The following is a 25,981-nucleotide window of genomic DNA, read 5'->3' as shown; positions in this document are numbered from 1 at the left end:
GTAACCCTGGAGGGAAAAAAATACTAGATATATAATGTCTAAAAAAAAGAAAGAAAAATAGTTTTAAATATCAATGTCTTTCTGGCTTTTTGCACGAGACAAAAAGACATACTGGAGTCTTCACTCAGATGAATATAAATAGATAAACAGAATAAAAGTAACAGAACAGCCAGCGAGTTAGCTCACCTGAATAGTGCACCTGCTTTGTCGTGAGCATGACCCAGTTACAAAGTTAGCCTCCCCAACAGCTTCAGTGTTTTGTTGGCTTTCCCTCTCTGTCTCAGTCTGTGTCTGTGTCTCTGTCTTTCTGTGAAAATGTGAGCCCAGAGGGGGCCGGGTGATGGCGCACTTGACTGAACACATGTATTATAATGTACAAGGACCTAGGATCGAACTGCAGGGGGAAAGCTTTGCGACTGGTGAAGCAGGACTGCAGGTGTCTCTCTGTCTCTCCTTTTCTGTCACCCCCTTCCCTCTCAACTTCTGGCTGTCTCTAGCCAATAAACAAATAAAGATAATAATAAAAAAAATTTAAGTAAGCCCAGAGTGTTAAAATCTGGTGAGTCCTGAACTGGAATTGCATATTGCAATATTGGCATATTGCACCAAAGTAAAAGACTCTGGGGTGGGTGGGGGGGAGAATACAGGTCCAAAAATGATGACAGAAGAACTAGTGGGGGTTGTATTGTTATATGGAAAACTGGTAATGATATGCATGCACAAACTATTGTATTTAGTGTTGAATGCAAAACATTAATTCCCCAATAAAGAAATAAAAAATATGGTGAGTGCAAAAATAAAGATAACAACATACCTCAGACTCTGGGAACAAAATGTTGGTTATGGGAGAAAGGGAGAAATGAGTGGAGGGGTAAATTTTGATAGTGGTGGATAGCAATTCTAGAGCTCTGGTGGTGGGTGTTTTGTGTGATACATATGTTTATTAGAATGTCAAGACATACTCCTGAAATAGTATTGTAAATAGTGTTAGGTCAATCAAAGAATGACAGTCTCACTAAGTTATTTGACTCCTCACATAATGCTTCATAGATAGAAAAGAGGGTATAAGTACAGTGTTTGGGGTGGGGAGGGCTGGTGGAAAGTATCATTCACATTCTGCATGGATTTTTGAAAATAGAATTCATAGGATTTTCTGATGAATTGACTTCTTCTAGCGTTTGCCCTTCTTCCTTAGCCAGTCAACAGCGTCAGGTTGAGCCTGATGTAAAGTTTCGAGACCTCCTTTGAATCTGGAGAGGTGGCAGTCGTTGACTGTGTGGGTCACAGTCTGTCTGGAGCCGCAGGGGCAGTTCGGGTCGTCTCTGGCTCCCCAGCAATGGAACATAGCGGTGCACCGGCCATGGCCTGTTCGATAGCGATTGAGGAGGGCCCAATTATAACGTGCTAGGTCAAAGCTGGGTTGACGCTTGCAGGGGGCTGTGATGAGGTGTTTGTTCTTTACCTCAGCTGACTGCCAACTCTGTTTCCAAGAGACTGGAACAGAGAAGTTCAGTGTAGGTGTAGGGGACCAGATTGGGTGACGAGACGTCAAGCGTTGGACAGGGTGGGCGAAGATATCCGCGTATATTGGCAGGTCCGGTCGAGCGTAGACGTGGGAAATGAACTTAGATGATGCTCATCCCGACGAATATCTGGCGGGGCGATGTTGCTAAGAACTGGCAGCCATGGAACCGGGGTGGAACGGATGGTTCCAGAAATTATCCTCCTGGAGGAATATAATTTGGAATCGACCAAGTGGACATGGGGGCTACGGAACCATACTGGGGCACAGTATTCTGCAGTGGAATAGCATAATGCCAGAGATGATGATCGTAGTGTGGAAGCGCTCGCGCCCCATGAGGAGCTGGCCAGTCTTGCAATGATGTGATTCCTCGCGCCCACCTTTGCTGCAGTTTTTATGAGATGTTCGTGAAATGACAGAGTGAGATCGAGAATAACGCCAAGATAGACTGGCTGGGCTTCATGCCGGATTCTCATATCGCCAAGCTGAATTGACTGAAGTGAAAGAGATAAGAGATACGGAGTTCTGGTGGTGAGAATTGTGTGGATATGTACCCCTCTTACCCTATAGTTTTGACAGTGTTTCCTTTTTATAAAGAAAAATTTTTTTAAAAGAGAGAGATAGAAGTCAAGGATAGCTTTAAGGTTTTTTTTTTTTTCATTTGTTTTGTTTTTTGCCTCCAGGGTTTTGCTGGGGCTTGGTGCCTGCCCCACAAATCCAATGCTCCTGGAGGCTATTTTTCCCCCTTTTGTTACCTTTGTTGTTTATTGTTGTTGTTGTGACTGTTATTGTTGTTGGATAGGACAGAGAGAAAGCGAGAGAAGAGGGGAAGACAGAGGGGAAGAGAATGATAGACACCTGCAGACCTGCTTCACCACTTGTGAAGTGACCCCGCCCCCTACTGCAGGTCCTTGCACTTCATGCTACATGCGCTTAACCCACTGCACTACCACCCTACCCCCAGCTTTAAGGTTTTGACTTGGCTGTGTGATGGGTTGCAGATGCTAAAACCTAAAGAATAGACTGAGGAGAGAGACTTTATTTGAAGGTCATGGTCCTATACAGTGTCCAGGAATGAGGTGTGTAATTTGACCTTTTTCTTATTTTTAATTTTTTTACTATCTTTCTTTATTGGATAGAGACAGTCAGAAATCAAGAGGGGAGGGGGAGACAGAGGGAGAGAGACAGAGAGACACCTGCAGCCCTGATTCACCACTTGAAAAGCTTTCCCCCTGCAGGTGGAGACAGGGGGCTCGAACCTGGTTCCTTGTGCATTGCAACATGTGCACTCAACCAGGTGTGCCACCACCCGGCCCCTGATTTGACCTTTTTACTGTGCCTGTCCAGTGGACAGTTAATGATAATAATAATTGGAGAGTAATAAGATTGAATACTGAGTTTTATACAGGACAACATTGCCTGAAACATCAATAAAATTAGAATGTATCTGAAAGAAATAAATATAATGAGGTAAAAATCAGCAAGAATTTTAATACTTTTAATAATTCCCTTATTATATTGAATATTTTAAGAGACTTTCTGTTTATAAGTATATTCTATGTGTAATGGCAAGCTTCATTTTTTGGATTAATAAAAGGTTGAGTCACAGAATATTTCAAGTACAAAAGTAACTGAATTAAGCTAACAAAGCATTGCTTAATAGACATCCTTGGGGAGCTAACTTAATGAATAGATAGAGGAATATTATTTGCAACCTAGCTTACAAATTATTTCTATATGATTCAGTGATTTCAAATGGCTGTGGCCTGCTTAAAACAATTTATTTTCTTAATTAGTTTAATCATTCTCTATATAGATTCTTATATTACTAGATGGGCTGACAACCCTATTTTCTTAAATAAATTAACTTTCCTAACCCAGTCAAATTTCCAATTAGTAAAGTTTGAAGTAATGAAATAATTTTATAATAGGAAGAAAATGATTGTGTTTTATTTAATCTCTTAAGAATCAGCAAACATTTGTAAAATGTACACTGTGTGTCGTGCAAAACATACTAGAAACACAAAGTCCAGTGAAAGCCGTTGTTGGTTTCAAAGAGTAAACAGCCACATGGAGAAAATTAGGTAAGTAGAAAATTGTATCAGAGTATGGTACCCAGGGTGGAAATTCAGTTCCATGTATGACAAGAGCCATGATCACTTGAACCTAGAGAATTTTTTAGAAAATCTCACCAAACATTTTCCTATTTAAGAATACAGTTAGAGAGAGTGACTGGCTGGGAGTATGGATCAACCTTGCAACATCCATGTTCAGTGGGGAAGCAATTACAGAGGCCAGACCTTCCACCTTCTGCACCCCATAATGACCCTGGGTCCATACTCCCAGGGAGATAAAGAATAGGAAAGCTATCATGGGAAGGGATGGGATATGGAGTTCTGGTGGTGGGAATTGTGTGGAGTTGTACCCCTCTTACCCTATAGTTTTTGTTAGTGTTTCCTTTTTATAAATAAAAAAAGAATACAGTTAGAGGGGGCCAAGTTTTGGCGGCCCATTGAGAGCCCACATTACCATGTGCAGGGACCTCAGTTCTAGCCCCCATTTGCAGGGGGAAGCTTTACAAGTGATAAAGCAGGCCTGCAGGTGTCTCTCTTTCTCTCTTCTTCTCCCTCTCCCCCTCTCCTCTCAACTTCTCTGTTCTATCTTATAAAAAAGAACAAGAAAGGAGAGAAAAATGACTGTTGGGAGTAGTGGATTTGTCTTGCAGGCACTGAGTCCCAGAGAGAACCCTGGTAAAATACAGTTAGTAAGTCACTATATAACGTTTGACATGTAAGTTCTGGGTGGCAGAAATTCAACTTTAAGCAAAAAACGAAGAGAGCAGGTTGGGGGCTCACACCCTTGTGCTACATGAGGAGAAAGTGTAGATCTCGCTAATGTACTTAAAGATTCCACCTCTTTCTGTTTCTCTCCAAACCTGGAAATACATCTCCCAGCAACCCCTGGTTCTTCCTCAGCAACTAGAGAGACATTGGCCAAATGTCAGTAGCAGGGCCCACCCACTCCAGTTCTGAGCCAGTGTGAGTGAGATACCACTTTGGGCTTCATTCTGAACACGAGGATCTTTGCACCCAAAAGAAGGGGAAATCAGAAGTAGTTGCTGTTTGCTTCTCCTCTTTAGTGAGACACAGTCAGCTGACTGCTGAAAAATCAGCCCCCTTCCTCTGGTGTACTCAGATAACATCATAATGCAATCAATATCTCATTTGGGTTAGTCTACTTCCCTTGTTTATGAAGAAATAGGACTGAAGCAATTATGAGAATAATGTTGACATCACGTTTTGCAATAGCTTTGATTGCAGTAAGCATTGTGCTTTAGAAATTTCATGCATTCCATTCAATCAGAATCATAATTGCTTTTTCACTGTCTTCTTAACATGTATGATGTGGAAATTAACAAGATTTGATCTTGTTAAGTCTTTTGAGTTACATAGATGTGGGTGCTGAACTAGTCGATGACATAAGCAGTCCTATTTATGCTAGAATATTACAGGAATTCTTCCTTTTTATCTATTCGACTTTAAGTCTTTAAAGCCTGTGAGCCAAATTTACATTCAGACAAGTCATTGAAACTTATATTATGTGTCTAAAAGGAAATGTTTATGCCAAGAGTCTAGAATGAAGTCTGACACAGACAGTGAATTTTTAAGGGAACGTTATCTTTTCCTGGTCATAAATATAATGATGCTTGTGTTGAATTTTTATAAATGTAAAGGTATTGAGAAATATCTTCCATAAATTCCACCACTCAGAGTTCTGATTTTTTTAATTTAACATATAGAAGCAGATGTATGTATAGAAACAAAATTTAGTTTACACTGTATTCATGGTTTCTTAGCCTACTCTTTTAGTTAAGTTCATTGAAAATTTAAAAATTCTTTAATATGGGGTGAATTATATTGGAGGATGAGTTTCCCCCCACAATAACTTTTTTCTGAACAGCTGTCTATAGTTTGCCAAAGTTCAATTTCATACTACCTTCTTCCCATTATTTGAATTATTTTTAGTACTTTGGTGTTGTTTTTCCTTTACTTTTAATATTCTAAGTTTTCCTCTGATATCATTTCCTTTCTGTCTGAAGAACTTCCTTTAGAAATACTTGTAGTCATAACACCATCCTGACTTCCCTGGGCAGACAACCTCACCTGTGTGTCCTGGAACCCCACCTCTCATGAGTCCTGCCCCCACTAGGGAAAGATAGAAATGGGCTGGGATTGACCAGTCAACACCCATCTCCAGCAGAGAAAGCAATTACAGAAGCCAGACCACCCACCTTCTGCACCCCATAAAAATTTTTGTTCCATACTCCCAAAGGGATAAAGAATAGGGAAACTTCCCACGGAGGGGAGGGGATCTGGAACTCTGGTGGTGGGAATTGTATGGAATTGAGTCCCTCTTATACCACAGCCTTGGCAATCATTATTCAATCATTAATTTAAAAAATTAATAAAAAAAGAAATTCTTTTTTTTTTTTTTAAATATTTATTTTTTATTTATTTATTCCCTTTTGTTGCCCTTGTTGTTTTATTGTTGTAGTTATTATTGTTGTCGTTGTTGGATAGGACAGAGAGAAATGGAGAGAGGAGGGGAAGACAGAGAGGAGGAGAGAAAGATAGACACCTGCAGACCTGCTTCACCGCCTGTGAAGCGACTCCCCTGCAGGTGGGGAGCCGGGGTTCGAACCGGGATCCTTATGCCGGTTCTTGTGCTTTGCGCCACCTGCGCTTAACCCGCTGCGCTACAGCCCGACTCCCAAAAAAAGAAATTCTTATAGAATAAGTCTGAAGGCTACAAATTCTTCTACATCTTCCTTCATCTGAGAATTGGGTTTATCTTCATCCTAAGGACATTTTCACTGGATATACAATTATGGGTTGATGGTTTTTATCTTTTTGTGTTTTTATGAACTAATATTGTTACATTAATTAAAGTTCATTATTTATTTATATAACTTTTTTTTATTAGCCAAGTGTTGTTTTTTTCCCTGCTTCAGGGTTCTATCCAGGAAACCACTTTTACATTTATGATCATGTCTCCTTAGGGTTCCTTTTTTATTATTGGTGATTTAATGTTGATTAACAAAATTGTGAGATAATGGGTATAATTCCACACACCATTCCCATCACCAGAGTTCTGGTGTCCTCATTCCCTCCATTGGAAACTGTAGTTTCACATATATGGTCACAGATATAAAAGGTTGACTTTTATTTCTATAACTATATTTGTATATATTTGCCCTTTTTTTTTTTCTACAGCCCTGATTTCTCTTCCTTTCTAAGTCACACCTATACCTATTACTACTTCTGAATGTCCTTCCTTTTTTCCTTTCCTCTCTGGGTCCGGATGGAATTGGAATTCAGAGCCCTCTGGACATCTTCCACTAACATTTCTCCCCCTCCCTGGGGATATGGACCAGAATTCTTTACAGGGTCCACAAGGTGGGAGTTCTGGCTTCTGTAATTGCTTCTTCACTGGGCATGAGCATTGGCAGGTTGATCCATACCCCCAGCCCATTTCTATCTTTCCCTGGTGGGGTAGGACTTGAGAGAGGTGAGGCTCCGGAACATATAGATGAGGCGAAGTCAGGATGAAACCTTAAGCCTCTACAACTTGGTGGCTGAAAGGTAGTAAGATATAAAGCAGGACAAAACAATAAAATTAAACAATAAACAGGAACCAAAAAGTAAGGTTAGAGCAGATGAGAATAGGGATCTTAGGGTGGAAAGAAGGTAGGAATTCTATTGTAGGTATTTTCCTTGGGACCCATGACTTTAGTAATTTTTACTTGAGCTTGATAATTAACATAGAGGTAGGCTAAAAATATATTGTCTGGAAAGATGTAGTCAGAATTGAGAGTAGGACTAGAAAGCTGGATTTCCAGACTGGAAGAAAATATGTAGATACAATTAATTGTTGACCCCATCAGTCTGACCTAGGGTCCTTATATATTCACATTTATCATAGAAATCTGTTTAACTTCTGAGTCCTTTGTGAGTCTGAGCTTGTAGTTCAGGGTCATAGCTGGGAACATTCTAGGCTACACTAATTTTAGGACCAGTCTTCCTCAAATAGCAAAGTAGGATGACCCAGCCTCCCTTCAGAGAACGGGGCAATTTCTACCATTGCTGCTTTATAGTGAGAGCAAGGTCCTGTAGAGCCCCACCAGAGGGGTGATGCTTATGTTCCTAATGGAAGTGGCCAGTAATGGTGGAGAGAGGGGTCTATCAGAGGTCTAGGTTCATTATATCTATTTGGGAATCCAAGGATTCCCTAACTAGGGTCCCAGATGATGGGGTGGCCTGTTATTGACCAAAAGGATCATCATTAAGTGAGCCAGTCTCTTGCCCTTTTCCAGCTTTTGTAGTCCTTTCTTTATCTGACAAGTTTAAACTTTATCCCTGTTGTTAAAGCATTGTGGGTCAAATTGGTATTAGGTTTATGGGGTCTGACCTCAAGTTAGGAGGAAATACACTTAGGGGGTCTAAGCTAACCTTAAGTTTACTGTTTGATGATTCTGATAAAGGTTGTCATAAGGATAGTAATTATCCTTTAGTTGATATATATCTTTTTGCCAGTGTTTCTCTTGTATACAACGTTTCTTCTAAAAATTGCCATGGGGTGGTAATAATGCTGGTACTGTTAGAAGAGATTAGGAGATACATCTTACTTTTTCTAAAATTTGGTAAATTTATTTTCTCTTCTGATCTTGTTTTCAACTTCAGCCTGAGAGTGAGATCATTCCATATTCATCCTTCTGTTTAACTTATTTCACTTAACATGATTTCTTCAAGCTCCATTCAAGATTGGCTGAAAATGGTGAAGTGACCATTTTTTATAGCTGAGTAGTATTCCATTGTGTATATATACCACAACTTGCGCAGCTATTCATCTGTTGTTGGACACCTCGGTTGCTTCCAGGTTTTGGCTGTTACAAATTGTGCTGCTAATAAAATAGGTATACACAAATCTTTTTGGATGGGTGTGTTGGGTTCCTTAGGCTATATCCCCAGGAGAGGAATTGCAGGATCATAGGGTAGGTCCATTTCTAGCCTTCTGAGAGTTCTCCAGACTGTTCTCCACAGAGGTTGCACCAATTAACATTCCCACCAACAGTGCAGGAGGGTTCCTTTGACCCCATAACCTCTCCAGCATTTGTTGCTGCTACCTTTTCTGATGTATGACATTCTCACAGGAGTGAAGTGGTATCTCATTATTGTCTTTATTTGCATTTCTCTGACAATCAAAGACTTGGAGTATTTTTTCATGTGTTCTTGGCCTTTTGGATCTCTTCTGTGGTGAATATTCTGTCCCTGTCCTCTCCCCATTTTTGGATGGGGTTATTTGTTTTCTTGTTAAGTTTGGCAAGCTATTTATAAATTTTATTTATTAAACTCTTTTCTGATGTATGGCATGTAAAGATCTCCTATTCTGTGAGGGGTCTCTTGGTTTGGATAGTGGTTTCTACTCTTTTGTTTCTTTGACATGTTCTCACTGGGATGTTTTGCTTTGTGATCTTGGATACTTTCTGGAATAACATAGTACATGTTTATACCCTGCCCCTGCTGAACAGTGGTCATTTTGCCATGGATCCTTGACTCCTTTTATTGAAAAATGGTAATAAAAACCTACATGTATGGGTATGTGTACTGGTTACTGCTGAGATGTCGTTCTGAATCCTTTATGCTCAGAGAGCAAGGATACAGGTGTTAGTACAGCAATCTGTGCAGTCATCTAGCTATAACTATCTCTGTGCAGATACCTATTAGTGTCCATTATTTTTTATCTTTTTTATTTTTAAAAAAGGAGACATTAATAAAACCATAGGATAATAGGGGTACATCTCCATATAATTCCCACCACCAGAGTTCCGTATCCCATCCCCTCCCCTAAACACTTCCCTATTCTTTATCCCTCTGGGAGTATGGACCCAAGGTCATTGTGGGATGCAGAAGGTGGAAGGCCTGACTTTTGTAATTGCTTCCCCACTGAACATGGGCATTGACAGGTCAATCCATACTCTTAGCCTATCTCTCTCTTTCTCTAGTGGGGTGGGGCTCTGGGGAAGCAGAGCTCCAGGACTTAGTGTCCATTATTTAGCTAACTATAAATTTATACTGGTTTGTCTAACTCTGATCCATTACCACATGAATCATTCTAACTTTCTCTCCTTGCTTTAATCTGCCACTTCAACAAAGTTTTAACTCACACCATTTGCCATTCAGTGCCATTCAGTCATTTACTTACCTAATTGCAGTATAAATTTATAATGGTCTTAGATTATCTGCTCCCTCATGGGGAGCATGCTTATCAACTACACTTCTTATATACCACGTGAGTTTTCTACCTTTTTTCCTCTCTCTTTTCACCTTCTTCTCTCTTTTTTTTTTTTTTTTTTGCCTTTTAGTATTACATACTCCATTTCTAAAATTATATAAGTCAACACCCTCCTCACCTCCCACCCATATTCCATTCAGTGAGGCTGTTTTCTTGTTTTTGTTTGTTTGGCAGCATGAGGGTCTTATGCATGTACAGGTTCACTGCTACTAACTTGATTTCTTAAATTCTTTTTTACTTTAGCTAGAGAGGGAGAGTTACCACTGCACCAAAGCTTCCCCCAGTGCTATGGCAGTCCTGTAGGGTGCTGTGATTCAAACCTGAGTCATACACTAAGCAAGACCCTTACACTCCTGGGTGAGGTATCCCTTGCCCTCTATTCTACTCATTTGTAATGAAGTCAGAGTATTCTGAGTCTGCCTCGTTCCAGCCTCAGATCCTGAGCCTTCTAAATGATAATATATTTTTCCATCCCCTATGTCTGAGGTTCTGTGGATCTCGATTAACACACAGTGTCATGTATGTTCTCTTCATTCTTTTTGCCTCCAGGGTTATTGCTGGGTGAATCCACCTCTCCTGACGGCCACTTTCTCCTCCACCCCCCTTCCATTTTATTCGTCAGGACAGAGAGAAATTGAGAAGGGGAGGGAGACAGAGAGGGAGAAAGACAGACATTTGCAGACCTGCTTCACTGCAGGAGGGGAGTGGGGGCTCAAACCTGGGGCTTTGTGCAGTTAGTCAAGCATGCCACCGCCTGGCCCTCTTCCCATTTTTAAAAAAAATATTTCTTTCTTTCTTTACTTATTTATTTCCTTTTTTGCCCTTGTTGTTTTTATTATTGTAGTTATTATTGTTGTTATTGATGTCATCTTTGTTGGATAGGACAGAGAGAAATGGAGAGAGGAGGGGAAGACAAAGAGGGGGAGAGAAAGATAAACACCTGAAGACCTGCTTCACCGCTTATGAAGCGACTGCCCTGCCGGTGGGGAGCCGGGGGCTCAAACCGGTCCTTGCGCTTAACCTGCTGTGCTATTGCCCGACTCCCCACCTTCCCATTTTTAAAGTTGATTATTTTCTTTCTCTCTCTGTCTCTCTTTTAAAAATATGTCTTTGTGTATTTGGGTACATATTTGTCATGTTGGTTTTTTTTTCAGGTAGGTGATTTGCAGTAATTTATCTCATTCTGTGACTTTTATTTTCATTTAACAGTGTTCATTGCAGAACAGTAACTTTTAATGTCAATAAAATGCAGCATCAATATTTTTAACTTGGTGCTGTTTTTAAACTTGTAGCTAAGAATTAATTGCTAAAGTAGGGATAATAATAAAAAAGTTAAAAAGCTAAGGGGATAGAGAGAGAGAGCACAGCAGCTGCACACAATACTTTCCTACCTGAGATCTGGAAGTCCCAGGTTTAATACCCAGCATCACCATAAGCCAGAGTTGAACAGTGGTCTGGGCTTTCTTTTTATATATTTCTCACTCATTAAAGTAAAGTAAATCAATATTTTAAGAAATAAATTAAGTGAGCTATCTACAAGTGGGTGTTAGAAGGGATATTTTTCAAAAACAAAATTTATTTTAATACTGTATTTTAATTAACATATCCCATACATTTCATTTTCAATGTGTGCCAAATATTAGATAGGACAGAGAGAAGCTGAGGGGGGTGGGGGAGATAGAGTGAGCAAGAAAGAGACACACCTGCTGACTTGCTTCACCTCTTGAGTGTGAAGCCTCCCCCTGCTGGTGGGGAGTGAGGGTCAAGCATGAGTCTTTGTGCATGGTAGTGTTAAGCTCAGTTGAGTGTACCATCACCCAGCCTCCACAAATAGCTTTATTATTAAACAGTGTAGAGAAGTTTAGATTTGTTCCAAGAAGATTAGGGAGTCATCAAAGTTTCTTAAATAAAAAGTAGCATAATTCTTTTTTTTTTTTTTTAGCATAAATCACTTACTTCAAGAAGACGTTGTCCTAGAAGGCAATCTAAGATAGGCTTCATGTACCAGAGCTGCCATCTGCCACTCACATGACCTTGGGCAAAGAATTTGATCTCCTTTAGCCTGAATATCTTCATTGGTAAAATGGCAGTAGTAAGAATACCCACAAGGATTGGTATGAGTATTCAATAAAACAGTTCTTTTTTATGAATTAGAAACATCTAGTATACAACACTCAGTCAATGTTCTTATCTTCTCCTCACCTCTGAATAGTCTTTTGCAGGATCCCTTCTTCCTATTCCTTTTGGGAATCCTGTTACTTAAGATAGTGAACGTCTGGAATAACTTCTCTTCCATAACCCAAAATCAGACCAGAAACCCATTTTCACTTTCATGTCCTTCACCCCAGTGCATGTTGTTTTTCTATTTGGAGAACAGCCTCGGGTGTTGTTGTTGTTGTGTTTTGCTCTGTATCTCATAAAGATTCCCACTTTCTTCTCCTTCTTTTAAAGGATGATAACAGCACTGAGGTTTAACCTTCTAATGATAATTAGAGAGAAATAGTTCTCAAAATGCCTACTAAAATAAGAAAATATGATGATAATTACCAACTAACTAAATCAAGTATTTATGGTGGGGCTTTTTCATTAGTGAATGACTCATCCAGGGCATTTTACTTGAAAAGTTTTGAAATAAATTTTGATTATATAATACAAAGATTAAATCTGCAGCCAGGAAATAAGTAGCCCAACTGGTAAGTGCAGGACTTGCATGCCTAAATTGGATCCCTGGAACCACTTGTATTGAAATGGTGCTCTGGCATATCTCTCTCTCTCTCTCTCTCTCTCTCTCTCTCTCTCGTATCTCATGAAATAGATAAAACAAATCTTAGAGGAATAGAAGATAGCTTATCCAATAGGTTACATGCTTTGTCATACAAACTGCCTGGGTTTGAGCTCTGACACCACATGGATGTACCACAGCACTGGGAGAAGTTCTAGTGCTATGGTGTCTGTCTGTCTGTCTGTCTGTCTGCCTATCTACCTATCTTACCTACCTACCTACCTACCTACCTACCTACCTACCTACCTACCTACCTACCAGAAATCAAAAGAATGAAGAAGGGAGCCAGGCGGAGGCACAGCGGGTTAAGTGCACATGACGAAAAGCTCAAGGACCAGCATAAGGATACCGGTTCATGCCCCCTGGTCCCCACCTGCAGGGGGTTCCCTTCACAGGTGGTGAAGCAGGTCTATCTGTCTTTCTCTCCCCCTCTCTGTCTTCCCCTCCTCTCTCAATTTCTCTGTTTTATCCAACAACAACAATAACAATGACAATGACAATAAACAACAAGGGCAACAAAAAGGAGAAAAAAATTTAAAATAAAGTAATAATAATAATAATAAAAAGAATGATGGCATTATACATGTGAGTTTTCTTCCTTCATGCCACATATAAATAATAAATTTTTGTATAAAACATATATATATACATACCACACACATATATATGATTAAATCACATGAAGAATATTTCCGTTTCATCTGTCCAAAACACTTGAGGTTACTCCCTTCCTTTCTCCTCTCCCCCTTCTTGATACTTCACCCTCATCTGCACTGTGGAAGAAGCCCAGGTGTAAGAGACTGAAACCTTGGCTCTCCAGCATTCTTTTAGGCTTAAATGGTAGGACAGTAACTTAGTAGAAATTCAGTCTATTTGAGGAAGAAATTTACTTGTAATGAAGCCTGGCATTTCCTTAATTTTAAGCTGCACAAAGCAGAGACTTACAGTTTTTCTACTGGCAGGTTAAGGTAGCAAAATAAACCATGTGAGTAGTGGAGCTCTGTCCTTTCTGTCTTGGGTGAATGCTGAGAGTGGGCCCATGTCAGCGCACACCGAGTCGTGACTGCCTTCCCACACTTGGGCTGTTTGTTTCATGGCTGCAAAATTCAGCTCTTGAGAGTCTGGAGGTTCTGTAATTGAACAGATGGGAACAAGATCTTTGGTGCTTTCTCTGAGAACAGCCTGTTAATCACCAAATCATATAATGATTAACCTCTAAGCTTTAATCAAGAGGCTGTTGTAACTTTGTTATAAGCAGTCGAACATTTTTCATTTCTGGAAGAGACATTGTGAAAATCTTTCCTGAGGGTTAGCTATAATCCTCATCTTACTTCCCAAAAAATCATGTCTGCAGTTGAAGTTTCTTGTCAATAAAGAACACAATAACATTTGATTCCTTCTCATTGTACTTGCAGATGTTTCAAGTATTTCTAAAGCTTTTCCAATTACTTGGAATGAAAAAAAAAAAACTGTGACCCTGAGGTGGAAATGCCAGGTTTCTAAAGTATTTTTAAGCCTCCGCCAGCTTCTTATTTCTCCAGTAATAGAAAGATAATGTATTTCAGTTGCTGCACACTCTAAAAAATTAGAAAAACATAGAAAAAGAAAGGATAAAAATATGGGTGCAGTCAAACTTGAAAAGTTAAACTTATTCCACTAGTTCTTTGATCTTTAAGTTAAACAGTTTGCATAGCTAATCAAAACCATTATTACAAGGTAGTGATTAAAAACAAAGAAAACTAGGTGTAAGGAACTTGATTCATAGGACATGTATGAAATGAAACTGGAGTCTTATGTATAGTAAATGATTTTCCTGTCAAGTTGTCATTATTTTATGTGCTATGTCTTTGAGGACTTTGAACTTTTTGTGTTTTGCTGAACTTTGTAAAGGCTTAAAGATTTCTTGAAAACATTGATAGAACTTTGCTGTAGCAGGGATTTTGTATTGCATAGATGAACTTGACTACTGCTCTCAGTTTCCTGAGTCCTTAAAGGTTAGCAAAACCATTTGTTCTTGTCCTGGATGAGCACTAAAATTGTATTTATTGTAATTTGAGCCTACTGGGTTGTTTAAGATGGGGGGAAATGTCTATTTAAATTTCCAATCAATATAGACAAATACTCCTGCATGCAGAAAACTATGCAGAAGTCAATTGAGTGCATGATTTTAAATTCAAAGTATAGGACAACGGACTCTTTCTTTCATAGTAATTATTTTACCTTTCCCAACTGGGAGTTACTAAGCTATTAAAATAATGGCTTAGGGCACTTTGCAAAGCATACGTTTAAAAGCTTGGAAAATGTGCTTATGTTTTCCTGTTAGAAATTTTTGTCCTGATTTATTAATTTGTTCCATATTAATATTTATTAGTATTAATACAGAAACCAATGCTTATACCGAAAGACCATACACAGACCATTTTCCAAAGTTTCTGAGGGAGGGAAGTCCCATCCAGAATTGCCTTCGATGTAAGCTGCATAGTTTGCCATTGGATGGCAAGAACCTTACATAATCTTAGGCATTCTGTTTCTAAAAACTAGTTCTTAGAAGATAAGCCCATGGGCTGGAGAGACAGCATAATGGTTATGCAAAAGACTTTCATGTCTAAGGCTCTGAGGTCCCAAGTTCAATCCCCAGCACTATCATAAGCCAGAGCTGAGCAGTCATTATTCTCTCTTCCTCTTCTTCTTCTTCTTCTTCTTCTTCTTCTTCTTCTTCTTCTTCTTCTTTCTTCTTTCTTCTTTCTTCTTTCTTCTTCTTTCTTCTTCTCCTTCTCCTTCTCCTTCTTCTTCCTCTCCTTCTTCTCCTCCTTCTCCTTCTCCTGTTTCTTCTTCTACTTCTCCTCCTCCTCCTTCTTCTTCTTCTCCTCCTTCTCCTTCTTCTTCTTTTTCTCCTCCTCCTCCTTCTCCTCCTTCTTCTTCTCTCTTATTAAAATTAAATAAATAAAATTTTTAATTTAAAGAGAAGTTAACCCCATATATGACTGAGGGGGACTGTTTTGCCTAAATTCATAACACAGCAAGTTATAAAAACTGACAAAGATATAATGACTCAAAATATCTTCATAGTTGTCTTTGAATAGTGATTCTGTATGTTTAAAATCTCTGCTTTCCAATAAGCATGCACTATTTTTCTAATGAATGAGATAAAAAAGCAAATAGCTGAGAATATGAATATGCCTTTATTACAGTGTTTTAATTTTCTGATTTCCTGTAGCAAATTACAACAATTTATTTTATATTATTATTATTTGGTGACAAAAATACTTTATTTTTTTCACCAGTCCCATCACCAAAGATCTGTGTCTCCATCCCCACCCCCGTAGATAACCACCATAGTTCTCCCACAGTCTTAGATACAGGTTGACTTTTTTTTTTTCTTCTACCTTTCCCAAACCCACCTGTATGCTACAACTAGATCTGGGGACTCTATGTGCCTTAAACTTCCACTTTTGTGACTCTGACTCCAGCCTACAATGCCATTCTGCTTGCTTTTATCCATCAAATCTTGTTCATTCTAAAGACCCTATGCAAATCCCCCTCCTCTGGGAAGGCTTCCTTGAAATACTCTGGACAGTTGTCCCCTGCCTCTTTCTATCTCTATAAAATGTCAATGGCATATATTTATATACATGTGTACAGATAGCAAATAGTGCTTAGCTGATGTGATATTTTTTCCCTCCATTTGCCTCAGCTTATCTGACATCCCTCAGACATGTGTCCCCCCCCACCTGCTGATTTATCAGTACCAAATGGGTAATGACTGCCTAGAAAAGTAGATGCATGTTTCTGACTGTTCATTTCCTTGACTGCTAGTGGAAACATTTTTTTCTAGATGTTTTATGTGCATAAAATAAGTATATGCGGGGACCAGGCTTAGCGCAGTGGGTTAAGTGCACATGGCACAAAGCGCAAGAACCAACATAAGGATCCAGCTTCGAGCCCATGACTCCTCACCTGCAGAGGAGTCACTTCACAAGCGGTGAAGCAGGTCTGCAGATTTCTATCTTTCTCTCCCCCCTCTGTCTTCCCCTACTCTCTCCATTTCTCTCTGTCCTATTCAACAACAACACCAGGAAAACAGCAACAATAACAACAATAGAAAAAGATGGCCTCCAGGAGCAGTGGATTCGTAGTGCAGGAACCAAGCCCCAGCAATAACCCTGGAGACATAATAAATACATAAATAAATAAATAAATAAATAAATAAATAAATGCATTCTCTTTATTTTCATATATTCCTCCTCTTTATTTTTGCATGTACATTCTCTCTTTTTTTGCCTCACAGAGGGAAATTGAGAGTTGCAAATTACTGCATGTTGAGCTGTGTTAGTACTGCACATGACTAAGTCCATTCAAATGTTAACTTTCATTTAAAAATTTTTTTATTTATAAAAAGGAAATATTGACAAAACCATAGGATAAGAGAGGTACAACTTCACACAATTCCCACCACCAGACCTTCGTATACCAACCCCTCCCCTGATAGCTTTCCTACTCTTTAACCCTCTGGGAGTATGGATCCAAGATCATTGTGGGATGCAGAAGGTTGAAGGTCTGGCTTCTGTAATTGCTTCCCCGAGGAACATGGTCGTTGACAGGTTGATCCCTACTCCCAGCCTGTCTCTTCTCTTTCCCTAGTGGGAAAGGGCTCTGGGGAAGCAGAGCTCCAAGGCATATTGGTGGGGTTGTCTGTCCAGGGAAGTCTGGTCACATCCTGCTGGCATCTGGAACCTGGTGACTGAAAAGACAGTTAATATACAAAGCCAAATAAACTGTTGGATAATTATGGACCTAAAGGCTGGAATAGTGCAGGTGAAGCATTGTGGGAGGGGGGGTGACCTCCATTTTGTAGATAGCTAGTAGGCACATTTTAGTTATATTTCAAAGGGCCTATAGCTATACTAGTGTTGTTTTGTTTGTTTGTTTGTTTTGCCTGAGCCTGAAATCTGATATGCAGGTGAATCCTAATTATTGTCTGGGGAGATGATGTCATGGCTGGGAAAAGGACCAGAAAGCTGGATCAGGGAAGAGAGTAGCTCCCTCATATGGGAAATGGGTATAAATATTACTGTAAACCCCATCAATTTTATGTGATCTGGAGCCCATAATTAGCTTAGGAGCCTGTGTGACCTCTACATCCCTCTAGATCTGAGCTCACATTCTGTGGTCATGAGTAGGAACATTCCAAGCTGCCCCAGTATCGACCCATCTTCCTCAGGTGTATCATAGAGTATGTTGTCCATCCTCCTTCTGGAGGATGGAACATTCTCTACCATTGTTGATCCAGGTTGAGGGCAAGGTCCTATGGGGGCCCACAAAGGGGTCTGTTGTGTTGTTCCTGATAGAGATGACCAGTAACAATGGAGAGAGAGATTTATCCGAGGTCTAGGCCCATCAAGTCTGTTTGAGAGACTCAGGACTCCCCGATTAGGGCGCTAGCTGGTTCAAATGTTAACTTTCAAAAGGCCAAGGATGTTTTGTTTTTTTTTTCTAAGCCTCATCTCATGCTTTGTGAGAGTAAATATTTAAAATTAAAATATAGCTTAAAAATAAAACAAAACAACAACAAAACTCTGGGATAACCCTGACTGAACCACTACTTTCCCCAAATAGTTTATTTTTATTTTTTTATTGAATGTATTGATTATAAATCTTTGAAGCACAAAGGATAAGAAAAGTCACCTGGGGACCAGGTAGTGGCACAACTGGTTGAGCGCACATCTTACAGTGCACAAGGACTTGGGTTCAAGAGCCTGGTCCCTACCTGCAGGGGGGACAGCTTCACAAGTGGTGAAGTAATGCTGCAGGTGTCTCCCTCACCCTGTCTATCTCTTACTCCCTTCTCAATTTCCCTCTGTTTCTAACCAAATAAATAATAAAATGAATAAAATTAAAACTTAAAATAGGTACCTATAGTTGACTATCTTTAGTGGTTTCTGTAGCTTCTCAGATGGTATTTAGGACCCATGAATGGGCAAGTTCTCATTTGTAACTATTTTGCAAACCAAAACTATAAATAGCATTCTAACACAAACTTAGCATGCTTTGTCAGAGCAATCCCTTTGAATTTTAATGAGTAACTTTGGCATGGTACAAAGGACATTCTGAAATATCTATGGAATAAGATGATATTTATACATGTTTTCAGTCAAACTAAAGTTATATAACATATGCATGATGCTATTCTAAGTGCTATCATGTTACATAATTTAAGGACTAGTCCATATTAAATGGCTTTGTAAGAGCTGTTGTTTGAAAAATGTGAGACCAGGCAGTGGTGCACCTGGTTAAGTGCACACTTTACAATGTGAAAGGTCCTGGGTTTGAGCCCCTGGTCCCCACCTGCAGGGTAACAGCTTCATGAGTGCTGAAGCGGGGATGCAGGTGTCTCTCTTTCTGTCTCCTTCCCTCTCTATCCACTCCTCATCTCTCAATTTCTCTCTGTCCCTGTCCAATAATTAATAAATACAAAAATGCTCCCCCCACTCCCATTTTTTTGTGAAGTTAAGGTATCTGGTATGTGTGATTTTACCATTCCTTGGCTTCTTTCTCATCCAGACAGAGAGCCGGGAGTGGAGTGAGCTTCTCTGGTGCCATAGAACCTTGTGTGTGGTTCCAGGGCTCAATTCTGGGTCATATACATGGGAAGGCACACCGATACTTCCAAACTGTTAAGAAACTGAGGACTTTGTCTTTCAGAATTTGTAACTACCCAAGTGAGTCCTCGATTTGCAGTGGGAGGGGAATGTAAACTTTAGGGATTTTCACCTGCTAGAAGTCTAGTCCTGCAATTAAAGTTCAGGCCTGTGATATTTCACACCTTTGCAGAATCCATTTATTTTGGTGAGAGTGGGGGAGGGGAGCTGGGTTAGGGAGAGCAGTGGCAGAGTTTCTGGGAACCACTCTGTGGACCTCAGTGATGCCTGAGGACAGAGGCCATAGGTTTGACTGAAGGAACCTGCTGTGTGATCTGGACCTGACTTCTCTCCATGTGGTCCCTTAGCCTGTCTCTGCAACTCTTCCAGAGTCTCTTGAATTTTTTGTTACTGAATTCCTATTCAGCCTCATGTAGCAAGGATAAAGATATGGTCTAACCACTCAGAGAGCTCTGGGTTTGTAAGAGTCCCTGGTTTGATCTCCAGCAGCAAGAAAAAAAAGGAAGGGAGGAAGGAGGGAAGAAAAGAAGGAGAGGAGGAAGAAAGGGAGGGAGGGGAAGGAACGGGAAGGGAGGAAAGAGGGAAGGAAGGAAGGAAGGGCAAGCAAGAGAGATATGGACTCTGACACTCAACAAATTCTGAAAAGATATATGCTCTTGATATTTAAATTTATATTATAAGCAGTTTCCTTTTCAAATACTAATTTCATAAATATTGAATATGATTTTTTTTACCTTGTTCCTTGAGCAGGATGATGTAGGAATCTGGGCTGCCTCTGTTGCTTTAAACCCTTAATAAATGTTTATGTGATGAATTTGGTTAAGATAAATTATTTGTGATTTAGAAACTGTTAGGTGTGCCATTAGTGAATATTAAGTACAGTATTCAAATATATTTTCTTCTACAAATGATTAGATATTTTATTTTCCTGTGAGGTACTTGAGATTTTTAATAATAATTGGTTGGGAAATGATACCTTCAACTAGAAAACATATTGGTTGATTTGGATGATGAAATATTAATGGAAGGCCTTTATGATTGCATACAATACCAATCTTCAGGGAACATTAAATCTTTACTACAGTCTTTAGGGGACTTTAGCAAGGTATGATGAAATGGTGCTGCTAATAGTCATCTGATTCCTGAATCTTAGAGTATAGGTGATAAAATAGTAGCAGTAACATCATTTGGGAGAAATGGAGATTCTCAGATGATACCCACAGACTAGAGAAATAAAAATCTGTATTCTAGGCCAGGGGAGATAGCATTATGGTTATGCAAAGAGACTCTCATGCTTGAGGCTCTAAGTCCCAGGTTTAATCCCCAGCACCATCATAAGTCAAAGCTGAGCAGTGCTCTAGTAGAAAACTAAAAAAAGGGGGCTGGATAGTAGTGCAGTAGGTTAAGTGCACGTGGTGAGAAGTGCAAGGACTGACACAAGTATCCTGGTTTGAGTCCCTGGCTCCCCACCTGCAGGGGAGTCGCTTCACAAGTGGTGAAGCAGATCTGCAGGTGTCTGTCTTTCTCTCCCCCGCTCTGTCTTCCCCTCCTGTTTCAATTTCTTTCTGTTCTATCCAACAACAATGACAGCAATAACAACAATAGTAGTAACAATGATAAACAACAAGAGTAACAAAAGGGAAACCATATAGCCTCCAGGAGCAGTGGATTCATAATGCAGGCACCAAGCCCCAGTGATAACCCGGGTGGCAAAATAAATAAGTAAATAAATAAATAAATAAGAAAAAGAAAAATTTAAGTCTGTATTCTAACTAGATTTCTAAGTGACTCATGCAGAAACTAAGATATGAGACACACTGATTTTATTCTTATTTTAATATACACAAGCTCCAGCCCACTTGAAAAAATGAAAGAGGGATGGAGGAGATAGCATAATGGTTATATAACAAACTCGCCTACTTGAGGCTCTGAAGTCCCAGATGCAATTCATGGCACCATCATAAACCAGAGGTGAGCAGTGCTCTGATGAAAGAAGGAAAGAAAGAAAGAAAGAAAGAAAGAAAGAAAGAAAGAAAGAAAGAAAGAAAGAAAGAAAGAAAGAAAGAAAGAAAGGAAGGAAGGATGGATGTCTAATATGCAGGTGGATCCAACTTATTGTCTGGGGAGATGGTATCATGGCTGGAAAAAGGACCAGAAAGCTGGATCAGGGAAGAGAATAGCTCCAAATATGGGAAAGGTGTATAAATATTGTTGACTGTAAACCCCATCAATTTGATGGAATCTGGGGCCCATATTCAGCTTAAGAGCCTATGTGACCTCTGCATCCCTGTAGATCTGAGCTCACATTCTGTGGTCATGCGTAGGAACGTTCCTAGCTGCCCAAATTTCAGAACCCATCTTCCTCGGGTGAAGCATAGAGTATGTTGTCCAGCCTCCCTTCAGAGGATGGAACATTCTCTACCGTTGTTGATACAAGTTAAGGGCAAGGTCCTTTGGGGGCCCACAAAGGGGCCTATTGTGTTGTTCCTGATAGAGATGACCGGTAACAATGGAGAGAGGGATATGTTAACTCTCTTTTCAGCCACCAGGTTCCAGATGCTACCATGCCAACCTGACTTCCCTGGACAGATAACCCCACCAATGTGTCCTGGAGCCCCACTTACCCAGAGCCCCGCCCCACTAGGGAAAGAGAGAGGCAAGCTGGGAGTATGGATCGACCTGTCAATGCCCATAATTGCTTCAGCAGGGAAGCAGTTACAGAAGCCAGACTTTCTGCCTTCTGCATCCCATAATGGCCCTGGGTCCATAATCCCACAGTGATAAAGACTAGGAAAGCTTTCAGGGGACGGGATGGGATATGGAGCTCTGATGGTGGGAACTGAGTGGAGTTGTACCCCTCTTATCCTATGATTTTGTCAATGTTTCCTTTTTATAAATTAAAAAAAAGGAAGAGAGAGAGAGAAAGAAAGGGAAAAGGAGAAAGGTTTAAGACTTAATCTAGAGGATTAAGAATAATAAAGAAGCAGAGAAGACCAGCATTACGTACCTCACTCACATTACCTACCTCATTACTTACATCAGTTAAGTATTTGTCAAGAAGTTTCTATTCAATTGGAACTCATTTTTTCATGCCACAGTGACACTGGGAAAGGGCATTTTCCTCTCAATATTCCTTCTTATAACTGAACAAATAAGTTTACTCTCATGAAGCATTTTATCTTCATCACAAAACCTGCTAGAGTTAATGAGATTCTTCAATTCAGTTAATAAACACTTGTGAGTAGATGCTGTGTGCCATGAGCTGAGGGATAAAACAGGGAGGAGGACCAAGTCTTACCTTCACCGAGCCGACAGTTCAGTGAAGGAGACTGGAAATCAACATATAAAACGTCAAGGTGCTAAGTACTACAGGAAGAGTAATAAAAATCGGGGGGGGGGGGGCAGGCATGTGTCAGGGATAGAGCACCTTCCTTGAAGAAGTCTGAGGCCCTGGGTGTCTGGGTTCAGTCCCCAGCATGAAGCAGGGGTCCAGTCTTTCTCTGAAACAAAAACAGTACAAAAGACCCAGACAACCAGATTTGGGGCAAAGATACAGTGTACTATAGGACCAGCAAAGCAAGTCTCTCTGAGGCATATTTGAACAGAAGTAGAGAAGTAAGCCTTGGTGATAAGGGGAAAAGTATGTTGTTCCAAGCAAGGCCAAAGTGGGGCAGAGCACACAGGGGTGTAGAGAGCAGAGAGGTTTAAAAAAAGAGCCACATAGATAAACTGTAGTCATTGCACAATTCTGGCTTTCCTTCTGAGGGGGAGGAGAAGCCATGGGAAGACTATAGGTCCTTAGGTAAAGTAACACGATCTGGTCCATTATGTGAGTGTGCAGACCTCTGAGCATATACCATCTGGACAAGAGATTTCCAGAGCCTGAACAAGGCACATGTAGTTATGGGGTCACATATTGAAACATAGCTAATGGGACTGAGGAATCAAATGTTTATTTTTATTAATTAAAATGCAAATGACTGTATGTGGCTAATGGTTGCATATTCTGGAAACAGTATATTCTAGAAATCATAGATTATATCATCATGTCTTTTCTTTGCTCTGTAATGTAATATAAATGCAGTGTACTGGGCAGCTGGTTAATAAGTAGTTCATAGATTAATGACGAGACAGTTTCTCTGGATCTGTCTAAGCCTAAAATAGTTGTCATTGTGTGCACCTGAGTTAGTTTCAAGTCCTTTTTGGCCTGATCCTAGATAGCTTCCTAGCTGTCTTGCATGACCAGATAGGCCAGGATCATTTGCCATACTTCTCGCTACCTGGAATCAGCCATTTCTCCCAAGAAAACTTAGTGGTAAACTTAATATAGTGTATGCCCATGTTGAGTTTTAATGATTCGCACCTGATACTTACATAATGTTATTTAATATTACTTCAATTAAAAATTCATGGGTGGAGGTAGATAGCATAATTATACAAAGAGACTCTCATGCATGAGCCTCCAACATTTCAGACTCAGTCCCCTGCACCACCATAAACCAGAGCTGAGCAGTGCTCTGGTTAAAAAAAAAAAAATTCAAGATGTCCATTGCTACTTACTTGCTTGGAGCTGGGTGGTGGCATCCCTGGTTGAGTACACGCATTACCATTGCTACTTGCTTGGTTGTCATTTTAAAACCATATATACACATAATGTGAGAATTCTGGATCTTGAAGTAGTGTACACTAGGAGGGACTTTCACAACTGTTTCTCAACTTCTTTTTCATCTCATATGTGAGACTTGAAGGTCCAAGGGGATTAGGATCTGAGAAATGGCCTTCATCCCCAGATAAAATAAACTTTTATTTTCTTGTTCATTTGGTTTTTATTGTTTGTTTGCCAGTTGGAGCATTTGTAGGTTTAGCTTTGGTTTGGTTGTGTAGGCTACAAAGCATCAGAGCCAAATCTGTCTTTTATTTTTAATTTTTTAATTTTTATTTATAAAAAGGAAACACTGACAAAACCATAGGATAAGAGGGGTACAACTACACACAATTCCCACCACCAGAACTCTGTATCCCATCCCCTCCCCTGATAGCTTCCCTATTCTTTATCCCTCTGGGAGTATGGACCCAGGATCATTATGGGGTGCAGAAGGTGGAATGTCTGGCTTCTGTAATTGCTTCCCTGCTGAACATAGGCATTGACAGGTCGATCCATACTTCCAGCCTGTCTCTCTCTTTCCCTAGTGGGATGGGGCTCTGGGTAAGCAGGGCTCCAGGACACCTTGGTGGTGTCGTCTACCCAGGGAAGTCTAGCTGGCATCATGGTAGTATCTGGAACCTGGTAGCTGAAAGAAGAGTTAACATATAAAGCCAAACAAATTATTGACTAATCATGAACCTAAAGGCTAGAATATTGCCAATGAAAATTTGACAGTCTCCATTTTGTAAATAGTAAGTAGGCCTATTTTAGTTATATTCCAAAGGGCCCATGACTATACTAGTTGTTTTTGTTTGTTTGTTTTTGTTTTGTTTTGTTTTGTTTTCCTGAGCCTGACATCTGATATGCAGGTGGATCCAAGTTACTGTCTAGGGAGGTGATGTCATGGCTGGAAAAAGAACCAGAAAGCTGGATCAGGGAAGAGAGTAGTTCCCAAATATGGGAACGGTGTATAAATACTATTGACTGTAAACCCCATCAATTTGATGTGATCTGGGGCCCATTTTCAGCTTAGCAGCCTATGTAACCTTTGCATCCCTGTAGATGTGAGCTCACATTCTGTGGCCATGAGTGGGAATGTTCCTAGGGCACCAAAGTAAAAACCCCGGGTTGAGTAGGAATGTTCCAAGTTGCCCCAATTTCAGGACCCATCTTCCTCTTTCAGAGGTCAGAACATTCTCTACCGTTTTGGTCTATGTTGAGGGCAAGGTCCTATGGGGGCCCACAAAGGGATCTATTGTGATGTTCCTGGTAGAGATGGCCATTAACAATGGAGAGAGGGATTTATTTGAAGTCTAGGCCTATCATGTCTGTCTGGGAATCTTAGGACTCCCCGACTAGGGCCCCGTGGGGTGGCCTGATAGTGACTAAAGTGTCATCATTAAAGTATGCCAGTCTCTTGCCCTTACTCAGCTTTTATAGTCCTTACTTTGATAAAGTTAGCTTTGGAGTGACTGAGGAAAGTGTAATAGGGAGTAGGTGAGGAAGGGATCTAAGTCTAAGTAGGCACTTTCATTAGGAACTTTATGGTGTCTTTTTAGGTCTTTCTACTTGCTTGCTGCATATAGTGACTCACTGCAGACTATTGTGCACTTTTGCTTTCAGGTCTTTATTTTGCCCTAATTTATAGATACATGTGTACATTTGCCCTGTCTCATGGGACCTGGTCTATATCTAGGTTTTGGGACTTTGTTAGGAAGTGAGCCACCTGAAATGGAATTAGAGAATCCTATGAAAGGAAAGGTCTCACCAAGTAATGAGGCTGAAGGGTTGACATTCCACGCCTGACATTTCTGGACACAGTCTGAAGTGAAGCATGCCGAGGTGGTATTCATTGCGTTGATTAGGTTGGGATCAGCAGATGCAATATCATTTGGTATGAATTGAGAGAAGTGTGCAGGAAAGTGAGCCCCACCCTTTGTTTAGCTTATTGTTGTAGGAATGGGTGCAAAGCACTCAACCTTTTGAGCATTGTTGGACTTGATACTGTAAGCCGGTTTAGA

At 40.2% G+C, this 25,981-nt stretch overlaps 1 protein-coding gene across 2 annotated transcripts in view; it reads left to right on the top strand.

The window, feature by feature from the left end:
- The window catches only part of RAPGEF4 (Rap guanine nucleotide exchange factor 4), a 375,319-nt gene that overhangs the window by 224,068 nt on the left and 125,270 nt on the right, over positions 1 to 25,981 (top strand). Inside the window, exon 1 of one of the 2 annotated variants that reach the window (XM_060177705.1) lies at positions 21,174 to 21,286. The exons of the other annotated variant lie outside the window; for it this stretch is intronic. The gene's annotated coding sequence lies outside the window, so the exon portion shown is untranslated. Of the gene's footprint in view, positions 1 to 21,173; positions 21,287 to 25,981 lie in introns of those variants that run through there. 2 annotated transcript variants of the gene reach the window in all.

The sequence above is a fragment of the Erinaceus europaeus genome, chromosome 18 (assembly GCF_950295315.1).
Source record: "Erinaceus europaeus chromosome 18, mEriEur2.1, whole genome shotgun sequence".
Classification (NCBI taxonomy): Eukaryota; Metazoa; Chordata; class Mammalia; order Eulipotyphla; family Erinaceidae; genus Erinaceus; species Erinaceus europaeus.
This window is presented reverse-complemented; position numbering and strand designations above follow the sequence as displayed.